Source organism: Halichoerus grypus, chromosome 6, assembly GCF_964656455.1.
Source record: "Halichoerus grypus chromosome 6, mHalGry1.hap1.1, whole genome shotgun sequence".
In the NCBI taxonomy this organism is placed as follows: Eukaryota; Metazoa; Chordata; class Mammalia; order Carnivora; family Phocidae; genus Halichoerus; species Halichoerus grypus.
The window spans coordinates 47,321,237-47,334,201 of NC_135717.1; the positions used below are offsets into that span (position 1 = coordinate 47,321,237).

The 12,965-nt window shown below is 45.5% G+C and overlaps 1 protein-coding gene across 4 annotated transcripts in view; it reads right to left on the reverse strand.

The window, feature by feature from the left end:
• The window catches only part of SFMBT2 (Scm like with four mbt domains 2), a 227,876-nt gene extending 227,217 nt beyond the window's left edge, over positions 1–659 (reverse strand). For 2 of the 4 annotated variants that reach the window (XR_013448983.1, XM_078075121.1), the window contains exon 1: positions 368–657. The gene's annotated coding sequence lies outside the window, so the exon portion shown is untranslated. Of the gene's footprint in view, positions 1–367 lie in introns of all 4 variants that reach the window. The other 2 variants (XM_078075125.1, XM_078075123.1) reach the window with 2 other exon arrangements.
• Positions 660–12,965: the final 12,306 nt, after the last annotated feature.

The following is a 12,965-nucleotide window of genomic DNA, read 5'->3' on the forward strand; positions in this document are numbered from 1 at the left end:
AGGGGACAGCTCGCACCCGGGGAGGAGGACACTTTGCAACTACAGACGGTCTCCCGCAAGGCCGGGCTTTTCAAAGCCGAGGGACGAGGTTGTTGGAAGGGGACGCGAGCAGCAAAAATGACAACCCGGGAGCGCAGAGCGGAGTTTGGGGCTCTGCTCTAGGGCTGCCGCTCTCCCCTCCAGCTCTTCTCTTTCGCTTCTCTCCCTCGGCACCCGCTCCTCAAGCCTCCCACGCCCGGGCTGGCCCGAGCTTCCCTTTTTCCCGAAGCTGGAAAAAAGAAGCTGACCGGCGCACTCAACCTGCGGGCCGGAGGTCTGCTCGCCGGGCGGGCTGGGCGCGGGGACAGCGGCCGGCGCGGCGTCCTACCTAGTGAAGTTCGTCCTCCCCTCGGAGTGGACCCAGGCCTCGGGCGCCGCCGGGGGGCCGCCGGCCTCGCTCGCTCGCTCGCTCTGCCTCGCCCCGGCTCTCTCAGCCTCGCTCGCTCCCCGCCCGCCGCCTCCCTTGCGCGCCCGCTCCGGTGCTCCGACTCCCACTACAGCCTCATTCCAATATGGCATCCTCTCTGTGCGCATGCCCGGCACTCTTTTTTAAGATTATTATTTTGTGTGTGTGCAGCGAACTCCTTCAACGACCTTTTCCAGCGCTCGCGGAACGTCTCAAACCAATTAGCCTGCGGGACGCTCCCGACGCCTTCCTCTGCCCCGCTGTGACGCCCCGGCGCCTGGGCACACAACCCCCCCTCCCCAAACACACACACACACACACACCCACCCACACACACACACCCGGGCACATTTCACGCTCACACTGCCCCCTCCCCGCCCCGCTCTCCTTCCTCCTTTCCTTCAGCTCCCTCCATACACAATCTGCAGAAAGTTCACATCACAGGCGTTTCCGCAAACCCATCTGCAGGGAAATCTGGGCAAACTCCGCATCTCACTGGACACTTTGTTTTCTGGGTTTGCAATCCCTCGGTGGACGAAGCGCACAAACTTGCGCTTTATCCGCCGGTGGCTGGTTAGCAGCGAAGAGAAATTCAGTCCTCTCCACCACCTCTACCCCGCCCACTGCGCCCCCCACCCCCCCGGCACTTAAATGGAACCTTTTCTATGGAGATTGAGACTTTTCCCGGTCCCGTAGGGAAGGCGGGAGGGGGCCGGGGGGAGGTTTTTCTGGGAAACGTGCCTCTAGGGGGAGGAAATGAAGTTGGGGCTGCTCGGGCGAGCTTGCAGCCGCGATCTGCCGGGCCCCGGCAGCACGCAGGTAACGAGGGTCGCCACGGCGTCTCCTGGGGCGGTGCCCGGGCCTGGACGCCCGAAGAGGGCACTTGGCCGGGGCCGGCTATTGTAGGGCGGGAAAAGAATCCTGCCCGAGAAAAAAAACGTGGCCCTCGGCGACTGTTGGAGCGAAAGGGAGGCAGCGCAGCCGGGTGCAGGGCAGGGTTACCCGGCTGCGTGCGCGGGTACGCCGACCCCTTGCCCGGGGCGTGGGGGGGGGGGGGGGAGGACCGAGAGGACCATCCCCAGCCTAAGGCGCAATGGCTAGGCAGAGTCTGAACGAAACGTCCCCAGTCCGGAAAAGCTGGCGACGCCCTAGTGAGAAAGACCGAGAACTTACAAAGGTGGGCCTCTCTGTACTGAGGAGCGAGGAGATGCTGGTCGGGGGCAGCAATTTAGTTCCCAGGAAACTAGAGATACGGACACGTTTGCTCAGGGGTTTTGTACTATTGCCACAGCGTGTACAATTCCCCGAGTCTCCCAATTTTGTGTCCATCTCTTTCCTACGAACCCCTCTTGCCGTACCCCTACTCTGGCTCAGGGGGTCAGGAGGACCGCGCGGTCCCGAGCCTCCTGAGCTCTCGAAACTCCACCCACCTTCCCGGGGCCTGCCACCCCAAGTGCGTCCTCCAGGCCCGGGGAACTCTGGCAAGGGAGGTCCCCGAAGGAGAGGTGGGCGTTCCGAAGGGCCGGGGACAGTGCGGGGACCTGGGGATAGAGTCCGGGGTCCAGAGTCCGACCGCGCGCGGGATCAGAGGGGTCCTGACCTGTTGGGTCCTCTGCCCGACGGCGGGGACTGAGCTTGTCTAGAAGATCCACAGGAGGGACTTGTCGAGAAAAGGCTCTCGCCAAGCCACGAGGTAGGGAGTGTCCCCCCACGGAAGCGGTCCAGGGAGCTCCGAGATGCCGCGCGGGCGTTGGCCCCAGTGAGGCCCCGCGCTCGTCCAGTATGGGGAAATAAATGGGATTTCCTTACACGTCGGAGAGCGCTTTGAGAGGTTTGAAACGACTTCCTCGGTCCTGTCACACCTCTTTGAGGCCCCACCTGAGACCGAGGGAGGTCAGGCGACTCACACAGTTCAAACTACAGCCCGAGTTTGCATCCCCGCCAGTTTTCCGGTCCCCTCCTCTTGGGGACACCATGCTGGAACCCCTAGCTCCTTCACCTGCAGGTCACTGAAGGCAGAGACTCCTCAAACCAACTGCGCCCAGTCCCTGCACATTAACCCTTTCACCCGCACCCGCGCACGGCCTCCCTCTGTGCCCTAAAACAGCGCCACATTGAGTCAGATGGACGCCCTGAGGCCCGGAGGAATCCAGAATGTGGACTCCAGACAGTCCCCCGGGCTCTGCTAGTAGGTGTCGCTCACCCAGGTCACCTCGCTCCTTCAACACAGTCTGGACGGGAGGGAAGGAGCGAAGGAGACGGGGGACCATCCCATGCCAAGAGGATTTGCACCGCTGGAGACGCAACCCGCGCGCCCTTCTCCTGGACTGCCCAAACGCTGAGCGCGCCGCAGCAGAAGGGCCCTGAATGCCGATCCCCTCCTCCAACCAGCCTGGCTCCGATCCCCGGTGCTGAGTGCACCCCGGCTGCTGGGGGCCCCGCGGGGGGCGGGCGGCTACGTCCCTCCCGTGAGCCTCCCAGACCCGGCGGCCGGGCGGAATCCGGGGGAGGCCGCAGGGGACCGCTCCCTACACAGGACTTCCGGAGCGCCCCTGTTTACGGGGAGAATGCGTGTTCCCTCTCGGTGAGCTGTGGCGACGTGAGCTGCAGCCCGCCATTGCGTCTCCAGGCTTGTTTACCAGGCTGAAGTCATTATCATGCTCGGAGCGTTAGTTCATCAAAACAAAAAGCAAATGCAAAGGAACACCTAATACCTAACCCGATGACCAGTGTAGACATTATCTTGAAGTTCCTCCAGAGTCGTGGAGTCTCTATGTTTTTGGTACTCAGACCCCTACAAAACAGAGTGCAGGAGGTCCATTTTGGGTACCTACCGTGATGAAGAAATAAATAGGAAAGCCACAGTGCACAATGGTTATCACGTTGCTGTCACAAAGACTCTCAACGTGGTCTACGGCGCAATTTCTCCCAGTTGGGTAACCTTCTACTTTCGCATTGCTTTTTCCGCGTGACTTCTGGAAAGGTCCTTGGCTTTCCATTTTGCTTCCTGCCTCCATTCTCCTGTATCCAAGGACACCAATGAGGCCAATGAAAATTGGTTAGAAGACTCCGGCAGGCAATTGAAGTGGCCCCTTCATCCCACTCCAATACCTTCCAACTTCCATTTTGATTTCAAAGCCAGACACTTTGGGGATATGGGTATCCAGATGTAGAATCCACCCTAAATCAGTTAAAGATGGGGGGGGTGGAATCCAGCATAGTTAACCAAGGATAAAACCTGGTAAAAATCGCGAATGTTTCAAAGACATGATACTTTCCAACTCAGAGAAATTTAACCATGGAAATCTCATGACTAAACACACAAGATTTCTCTAATATATTGCTAACATTTTCTGAAAATCTTGGCAAAAAGAAACTTTTAATCACACCAACTGGCTATAACTGTTATTTCATTCCTAAACAATGGTTAAACCATGAATTACATGACTTTTAAAATGCACCTACACATCCCAGTTATGATTTCAGAAGGACTTTGGAATTCTTTCATATGGATGAGGCTTAAATTATACAAAATATTAAAATCATATTTGTTAATTATAAAATATATAGATGTTATTTCCATTTGCTTGATGATACAGCACAAATTAGGAATAAAAAATAAGAGTTGAAAAGTTTCTTTCTCATATACTGTGGGTTCCTAAAGTATCACTCCACAAAAATTATTGCTGAAGAGTTAAAAATTATATGCATATTTTTTTTAATTTTATCTACGTTATCTGTGATTACTTAAATCTTGCTTCAGTCTTCACACCAAGAAAAATATTGGTCAGTTTGCTCATAATTATTTTGTGATTAAGTTATCATTGCCCACTGAGAAAAGGAAATGCCCTAGGAGCACCTGGGTGGTTCAGTCGGTTAAGCCACTGACTCGGTTTCAGTTCAGGTTGGGATCTCAGGGTCATGGGATTGAGCCCTGCTTTGGGCTCCTATTGGAGTCTGCTTGAGATTCTCTCTCTCCCTATGCCCCTCCAGCTCATGCTCGCTCTCTCAAATAAGTGGGTAAATCTTTAAAAAAAGAATAAAGAAAAGGAAATGCCCTAAAGAATCCAACCATTATGCTTTCTTAATATAGCGAATCTCTAAAGAGATAATAGACATGCTATCTTAACACAAAAACAGAAGAGGGGAAAAGTCTCCCAAATACCCCCCCCAAATAACCAAATATTTGAAGAATTTGTACAATCTTCACCTTACTAGAGGCTTAAAAGCCAAACGTGTCTTGTTCTAAGCTAGTAAGATGGTCTTTTTCCATCACCTTTCTATAGTCACTAAGTGAAATCTAAAGACACTCCCTCCCTGTTTTCACCCTTTTCCCTGATCCCCTGTTGAAGCACGAGCTCCAGTATCAGGATTCAGATGACCACATCACTGCTCCATCACTAATTTCCTGTGTGACCTATCTCAGTCAAGTGACCTCTCTGAGCCAATCTTTTCTCCTGGGTAGAGTAAGGGATTGGACTAGATGTTCTGCAAGGTCCTTTCAAACTCTAAAGAGTGCTTATCAATCTACTCCAGGCCAAAGCCACAAATTGCTTTCCATAATATTCTAACACCATCTCTGTCCATTTGAAATGGCCAACGTGTAAATTCTGGGGTCACAAAGAGGAAAACAAAATGAAGAATACACGTGAAGGAAGGGAGAAAGGGCCTTCTTTGCCCAACGACCCTGAAGTAAAAGTATTGTTTGGTCATCTTTCTGCCTCGTTGAGATGACCGTTGGGTTTTATATTTGCTGCATGGGTTTTTTTGGTTGTCCATGGGAGTGTCAGGGCTGAGGTCAGTGTACCCATGAGAGTATTTCTGGAAAAAGTGGGGTGATGGAGATCACTATTTAAATGGATAAAGTGCACTAAATGCGTATAGTGATGAGTAGAGGTCCACAAACATATCACTTAGCAGACAGTGCACTTTCTCATACATTTCTAGAAATTTCAGAAGCCTGCTATTGCTTCTTATATAATTTGAAGGAGTTTCAGGCTTCCCTGGCAAAAGATGGGGGGAAAAATGCAGTATACAGGGCATATTAAAAACTGCATGATGTCTGAACTCCCATTTAATTAAAAAGCAGAGACTGTTTCCTTGTGGATGAGCCCATTCTGACTGACGGCTTCTTTCTCTGCAGAAGACAATGAACACCAGGACAAAAGTCACACCCAACTTCTGAGGCTCCTTGTGAAGGTGGGTGCCAGGTATCACAGGCTTCCCTTGGGAATCTTATTTTATATTAGGTAGAACCTTCTCCATCTTGCAGCCTTGCTTTCAGCCATTTCTGGAAGTGAGGAAGGAGAGCTAAGTTCTTACATGGGCTGCAGAGCAGGGCCTGACTCTCAAATACTGGTCTTTTATTCCTCTACCACAGGAGAAAGGGAAGAAGGAATTTATTTAGTACTTACTTTGTGCCAGATACTGTTCTAGGTGTTTTTACATACCTGATAGCATTTAATGTGTTCTAGTCTTGAAACTGTTTTCAAGTATGTTTTAAACATATATTCCTTTACATACAAAGCTAGGTTATGCTCTGCTGTCACTAGAACACATCTGTGTATCACTTTTTTCATGGTGCTGGAGTTGCCTGGAATCATTTACATTCTCTCTGAGCAAGGATATTTATTGACCAAATATTGACCAAAACACACACACACACACACACACACACACACACACACACAAACAGCACAAGTCAGGGATGTGTTTTATGACCCTGGGACAGTTTTGCTTCTGTACGTTAACTGGCCTGAATGAGACTGAATTCAACCCTGTGCAAAAGTATAAAGAGTCCCATTGGACTTATAACATCATATAGGCTAAACAAATTAAAATAAGCAGCCGAAATCCCACATCAAGCAGTGGGTTTCATGTATAAGCAAGTGGACAATTTTTATATGCACTGCTCTAATAAATAAATATCCAGGTATCATATACAGAGAAGAAATGCCAGTGTTCAGACCCTGTCAATCCAGCTTTATTAGAGCTTCAAAATCCCCAACCCATTTGTTTTTACTGTATAAGTCACTTCAGATGATCTTACTACAGAATAAATAATTATGATCATGATCAAAGAAGTAATAGTTAATAGACCCATAAAGACTTGATTTGCAGTGCCATCTACTGGAAACAAATAATGACTTGCTTTCAGATTACATATATATATATATATATATATATATATATATATATATATATAGTTGTTGTTTTTTAAGGGAAAGAGTTTTGGGAATAACAGACACCACAGGTAAGAGAAGAATTGGGTTCTTACTATGTTTGATTACAGGTAATGATCTGGAAGCTCTAGTTTTAAATACACAGAAATATATTCATATCAAATCCTGTATTCTTTGAATAGCATATAAAGTACTTAGGGGATTTTCCATTTTTTAAAATGAGTCCTTATAACTAGATTTTTAATAGAGCACTATACTTTTTTTTCTTATAGATACAATTGATGAATTCTTAGAGGTTTTCATTTTAATTTCATATTTTGTGGGGGAGGGATGCAAAGATTTCTCAAGGTTTCCCAAATCAATTTCTTGAAGAGGTAAATGTTTTAAAAATTAGATATAGAAGAAAATTAACAAGTGATAAATAACAACAAACCTCTACTCATATTGATTTATTCAACAAATATTTACTGAGTACTTCCTATGTTCTAGCCTCAGAAATACAGTGAACCAAATAGACACTTCACACTCCATGGTATTTAATTTTCATCTCGGAGAGCTCTATAATAAATAAATATGTAACATGTCTTGTAGAGGATAGTACAATGGAAAAGAAGAAAACAGGGGAAGCTATAAAAAGTGGCAACAAGGTCAAGTAGGGAGGACATTTGCATAGGAGGGGGTCAGGAAGCCTGCTCCAATAATAATAATTCAAGTATGGGCTTGCTTGAGGGGAGTACGGCACATCCAGGAAGAGCGAACAGTAAGTACAAAGGTCCTGAGATTGTCTTGGCTCCATTTCAAAGAAAGAACAAAGTTTCTTTCTGTAACAGTTTTTTTGGGTTTTGTTGGTAGGTTGGTTGGTTGTTGGTTGTTTTTAGAGAGGGGGGGCAGAGGGAGAGAGAGAATCTCAAGAAGGCTCCACACACAGCACAGAGCTGGGCAGGGCTCAGTCTCACCATGACCTGAGCTGAAATCAAGAGTCGGACACTTAACTGACTGAGCCATCCAGGCGCCCCATCATAGTTTGATGATATTCAACAACAGAAGCATTAACTGTTAGTTAACATGTAGTCTAAGTGAAGCAAAGAGTGCTAGTACCTCCAGATGAGAAACCACAACAAAACGATCAGTTCCAGTGCTTCCAAGTCCATGCATTCCCCAAGAGATCAAACCCAATTTTCCTGAGTTTCATTGGATTCTTAGATTGAAGGGAACGTAAAGATCATCTGGTCTAATCTCTCTCATGCCTAACACCTACCTACATTGTTCCTAATAGTCTTCCAGTCTGTGTTGGGACACCCCATTCTTTACTCCCTCCAGAGACAGCCAGTCCCATCTTTGGACTGCTCCAACTCTTCGCAATTCCATACTTACACTGAATAAAACCCATTTCTCTGTTCCCTGTGTTGGGCTGAGCTTGCCTGGCACAAGGAGAAGCCAGAGGGTCCCCTCTTCTTTTTTTTCACTCTGCAGGTAGCCTCTATAAGCAGGAGTTTTACATATGTTCTAGGACCTGTGGCTTTGCACCTGCCTCCTTAATGGACGTACAGTAAATACCATATCTAGAAATGAATTCATTCATCCTCATGAAAATGACCCCACCTTCATAAGAACTCCTCAGGCACACAGTGGTTTCTAAGCCTTGTCCTCACAACAAGGGAACTGTGTTTCCCTCGAAGCCTTTAAACCAGTAGAAATGGAGTAGTGTGCTGAACTGAAAGACCTCAATGTTTCTGGGCTCTGCCTACCTTTCATTCCTTGCTTGGTTTGCAGTTATGCTGAATCAAAATCAATCACTTAGGGATGACATAAATGAAAACAGTCTGGAGAACATAATCAGTTACAAATGAATCTGAGTAAACAATATAGTACATTTGCTGAAGGCAAACTTCATCTGGCTAGAGAATTCAAAACAGCTAACCTTTGCTGAGTATGTGCTCCGTGCCTAACACTCTTCCAAGGGCTATACATCTATTAACTCATTTAACCCCGCAGCAAACCCATGGGGTGGGCAGTGTTATTATGCCCACTTTATAGATGCAGAAACTGAGAGCCTGGGAGCAAGGAAGCAACCAGGTCACCGGTGGGCACTAGTCAGTATTGGAGCCAGAATTTGAACTCAGGCAACTTGGCTCCAGGGTCTAGGTTTTCATCCCAAAATGACACACCCATTATTTCTAAGAATAGAGATCCTGGAATCTAAATACCATGTATGGAGTGGGAGGTTGAAGAAACTTGTGTCATTTAGCAGTGAAATTAAAAAGGGGGACCAAGGACAAGTTGATGAGCAGCACCAATGTAAAAAAAAAAAAAAAAAAAAAAAAAGGCATTGAAACATGGAATTGTGACCGTGACCTTGTAAGTGACCTTGAAGATGAAAAGTGCTGAGGACACTTGGAACATGACAACAGCACCAACAATAAAGAACTACCGTTTACTGCCTGTACATCCATGCTAGGCTCTGTGCTAAGTGGTCGGCCTGCATTTGTCTTAATTAATCCTCATAAAGCCCTACAGGGCAATTACTATCATCATACCCATTTTACAGATGAGGAAACTATGACATAGAGAACTTACAGAATTGCTTAAGATAGCCAGCTAGTGAATCGCAGAGCTGGTGTCTTATATGCACATAGGTATTCTAACTCATGCTATTTGAGAGCCGAAACAGTTCGTCCTAAAGATGGGGCTACTTGGACACCACAAAAAGCTAATGGTTCTGTTTGTCAAACTCACCAAAGGCCTTCAGACACTCCCTGTTTCTACTGAATCCACATCTGCTCCATGAGGCTGCATGTTGTAATGGAAAGAACATGGATTTGGAAGCTGGAAGGACTTCTACTTAAATCCCAGCTCTGCACGATCCATCTCCCGCCCTCTCCCTCATTCTTCTTCCTCCCTCTCTAACTCAGTTTCCTCCACGTCAGAATGGGGCTAAGGACACCTTCTCCCCACTGCAGCTTACCGTGAGGATTAAACTTCTCTTTTAGAGAGATAGACTGGCACATAACAGAAGCTTAAGAAATATTACCTACATCTCCTACCATCTGCCACCTGCTTGAAATACGCATTATTCATAAACTTCTAATACAATGTTGAAATATTTTAAATTCACATTTAATAACTATATGTTGAATGATCCAATCAGACCACACCCCAAATTTGTTTTCTCTATTCCATGATCTTGTTCCCCATGTGATCCTTATTTCAGCTTTCTTCCTCAATGAGTGTTTTCTCCCTATTAGCATGATCCTTTCTGCATCACTCAGTAGTTTCACCATCCTGAAAATGAGAATGAAATATTCCAAAACAAGAATGTGGCTAGCAAATGGTCCATATGATATCAAAAGGCTTGAAGTTCTATTCTACTCATTGGGAACAAAGCCTTCACATAGACCAATGCTATGTTCTTTTTGTGAACCTTTGTCAATCCTTCAAATTCTAACAAATTTTAATGCCCATTTTAAAAAGCAGATGAGGACACCAATAGCATGTTCATAGACAAATTGTTTTAAATTCACATGAGATGGGTAGTCACAGAATAATACTGTAGTCCCCCCCAAAATGTTACAAGAAAGGAAGAGACCTGGATTCAAATCTCAAAGGCGTCCCTTAGTAGATTCTTAAAAAGTCAGTGAATTTCTCTGAGCCTCCGATTTACAACTGTGAAATGGACATAATAACTTCTTACCTCATAGGATTGAAAGAATTGAGAGAGAAGCAATATACCCAGTGACTGGTGCAGAGCTTTGATTCGGATGCTAAAAAAACAAAACAAAAAACAAAACCACATTTCCTTTAGTTCTTTCTCCCTTTTTGTTTAATGATAAACTAAGTTTCCAAGTCCAAACCATGAGTGAAAGAAAATCATAGACACCTTACACCTTACAAGGCCGCTCTATAATCCACGTCAGTATAAATTATTGTATGTTTTATTCCAGGCATTGAGCTAGGCACTATTTGCTTTCACATTTGTATTTGCGTTTCACAGTGCTTTGGGCTTTTAGAAAGAAGAGAGCTACAGAAACTTAATGTATGGCTGGTATTTCTTGGGAGTCTTTTGTTAGTGTCCCTTTCGCTCCTAAAAAGAAAAAAAGGAAGAAAGAAAATCTTTAAAACCAGGAAGTTCTTTGAGACAGAAATATCTCCATCTTCTTTTCTCTTGACCCTCAGTAGCACAAATCACATTGAATGAGCTGGTATTTTCTAGTTAAAAAAAAAAAAAAATACCAGGTTTTTTTCTCTTCATTCTAGTTACCAACTAAAGGAAAGCTTTTTGAGAAATTTTTAGTAGTGAAAAAATCAATATCTAAAGATCAGACCCTGAATCTGACACTTGCCAGGGTTATGTGTACACAGAAGGAGCTCACGAATGTTGGTGGAGTTCAGTCTCGGCTTTGACATTGACCCAAACGTAAACTATGAACTGATTGTATGTCTCTTTCTCCTTCTGCAAAATGAGTATGATATTGTCATGCATACACTTTTGGAAAGATCGTATGAAAGTCATTACAATTTTGTCACTTTTTTTAGCTTCTTGGAAGAAAAGGTGACAATAAGGATTTGGGTTTTTGAAAGCAAAGGTGGTTTACATAGCTTCTGAGCGACTGGTGTGTTCCACAAACCCGTTGTTTGCCCTCCTCATGTGTATTGATTTTGTGTTTGTTTGTCATTCTGGAGCAGGAAAAGAGATCCCTCTGGAGAGAAAGCCCAGCAACAGGCTGCTGATACATTTAAGAAGAAAGCTATTTTTATAAACTGAATTTTTGAGGTAACCATGTTGGAGATGCTGAGGCCTGCAGTGTGGACCATCCTTTTTAAAAGCTATTGGATTAAAAAAAAAATGAATAAATAAAAATTTTTTAAAAATATTAAAAAAATACATTAAAAGCTGTCAAAAATATGACTCTCCAACGAGGGACAAAGGACCTCAAAATCTCTCTCATCAAGGCACACCAGCACTTGGCCAGCTTCAAAAGTGATACCGGGGTGAACTGTCGTTTGTATTATCGTTATTCTATCTTGAGCCTCAGTCCTGGGCTCTTAGGAGAATTTTAGCTAGTGCGCTGGCAACTTCGCTTCACAACGACTCTGATGATGTTGCCTTCAAAAGCAAGGTGTCCACCTCAACTGGGGCTCTTAACAGGAGCCCACCATCCAGAAACCGAGGTCTCTTCTCCACCAACGGTAGACAAGGTGTTTTTGTGTTTTTCCTAGAGGAGGGGATGAGGGGTAAATGTCTCATTTACATGTTTGTGTTTTTAGGGATTCTTTCCCCTTCACCTGGCATTCAATGTAATGGCCTTGGGCTGGGAATTTTGTTTTGTTTTGTTTTGTTTTGTTTTTAGTGTTTGAATTTTTTTATTTTTTATTATTTATTTATTTTTATTATGTTGTGAGCCACTGTATAGTACATCATTAGCTTTTTTTTTTTTAGATTTTATTTATTTATTTGACAGAGAGAGACACAGCGAGAGAGGGAACACAGCAGGGAGAGCGGGAGAGGGAGAAGCAGGCTTCCCGCTGAGCAGGGAGCCCGATGCGGGGCTCGATCCCAGGACCCCGGGATCGTGACCTGAGCCGAAGGCAGACACCCAATGACTGAGCCACCCAGGCGCCCCACATCATTAGTTTTTGATATAGTGTTTAATGATTAATTAGTTGTGTATAACACTTGGTGCAAGCTGGTACAGCCACTCTGGAAAACAGTATAGAGGTTCCTCAAGATATTAAAAATAGAGCTACCCTATGACCCAGCAATTGTACTAATGGGTATTTACCCCAAAGACACAGATATAGTGAAAAGAAGGGGCACATGCACCCCAATGTACGTAACAGCAATGTCCGCAATAGCCAAACTGTGGAAAGAGCCAATATGCCCTTCAAAAGACAAATGGATAAAGAAGATGTGGTCCATATGTACAATGGAATATTACTCAGCCATCAGAAATGATAATACCTCCCATTTACATCAACATGGATGGAACTGGAGGGGATTATGCTAAGTGAAATAAGTCAAGCAGAGAAAGTCAATTATCATATGGTTTCATTCATATGTGGAACATAAGGAAGAGCACGGAGGACCACAGGGGAAGGGAGGGAAATCCGAAGGGGGAGAAATCAGAGAGGGAGACGAACCATGAGAGACTATGGACACCGGGAAACAAACTGAGGGTTTCAGAGGGGAGGGGGGTGGGGGGATGGGGTGACCAAGTGATGGGTATTAAGGAGGGCATGTGTTGTAATGAGCACTGGGAATTTTAATAGTAAAACAGCCATCTGCACTCATGGTGGGGAGTAGGAAAGAAGAACCTTACAGTCCGCCCCGAGAGAAGTAC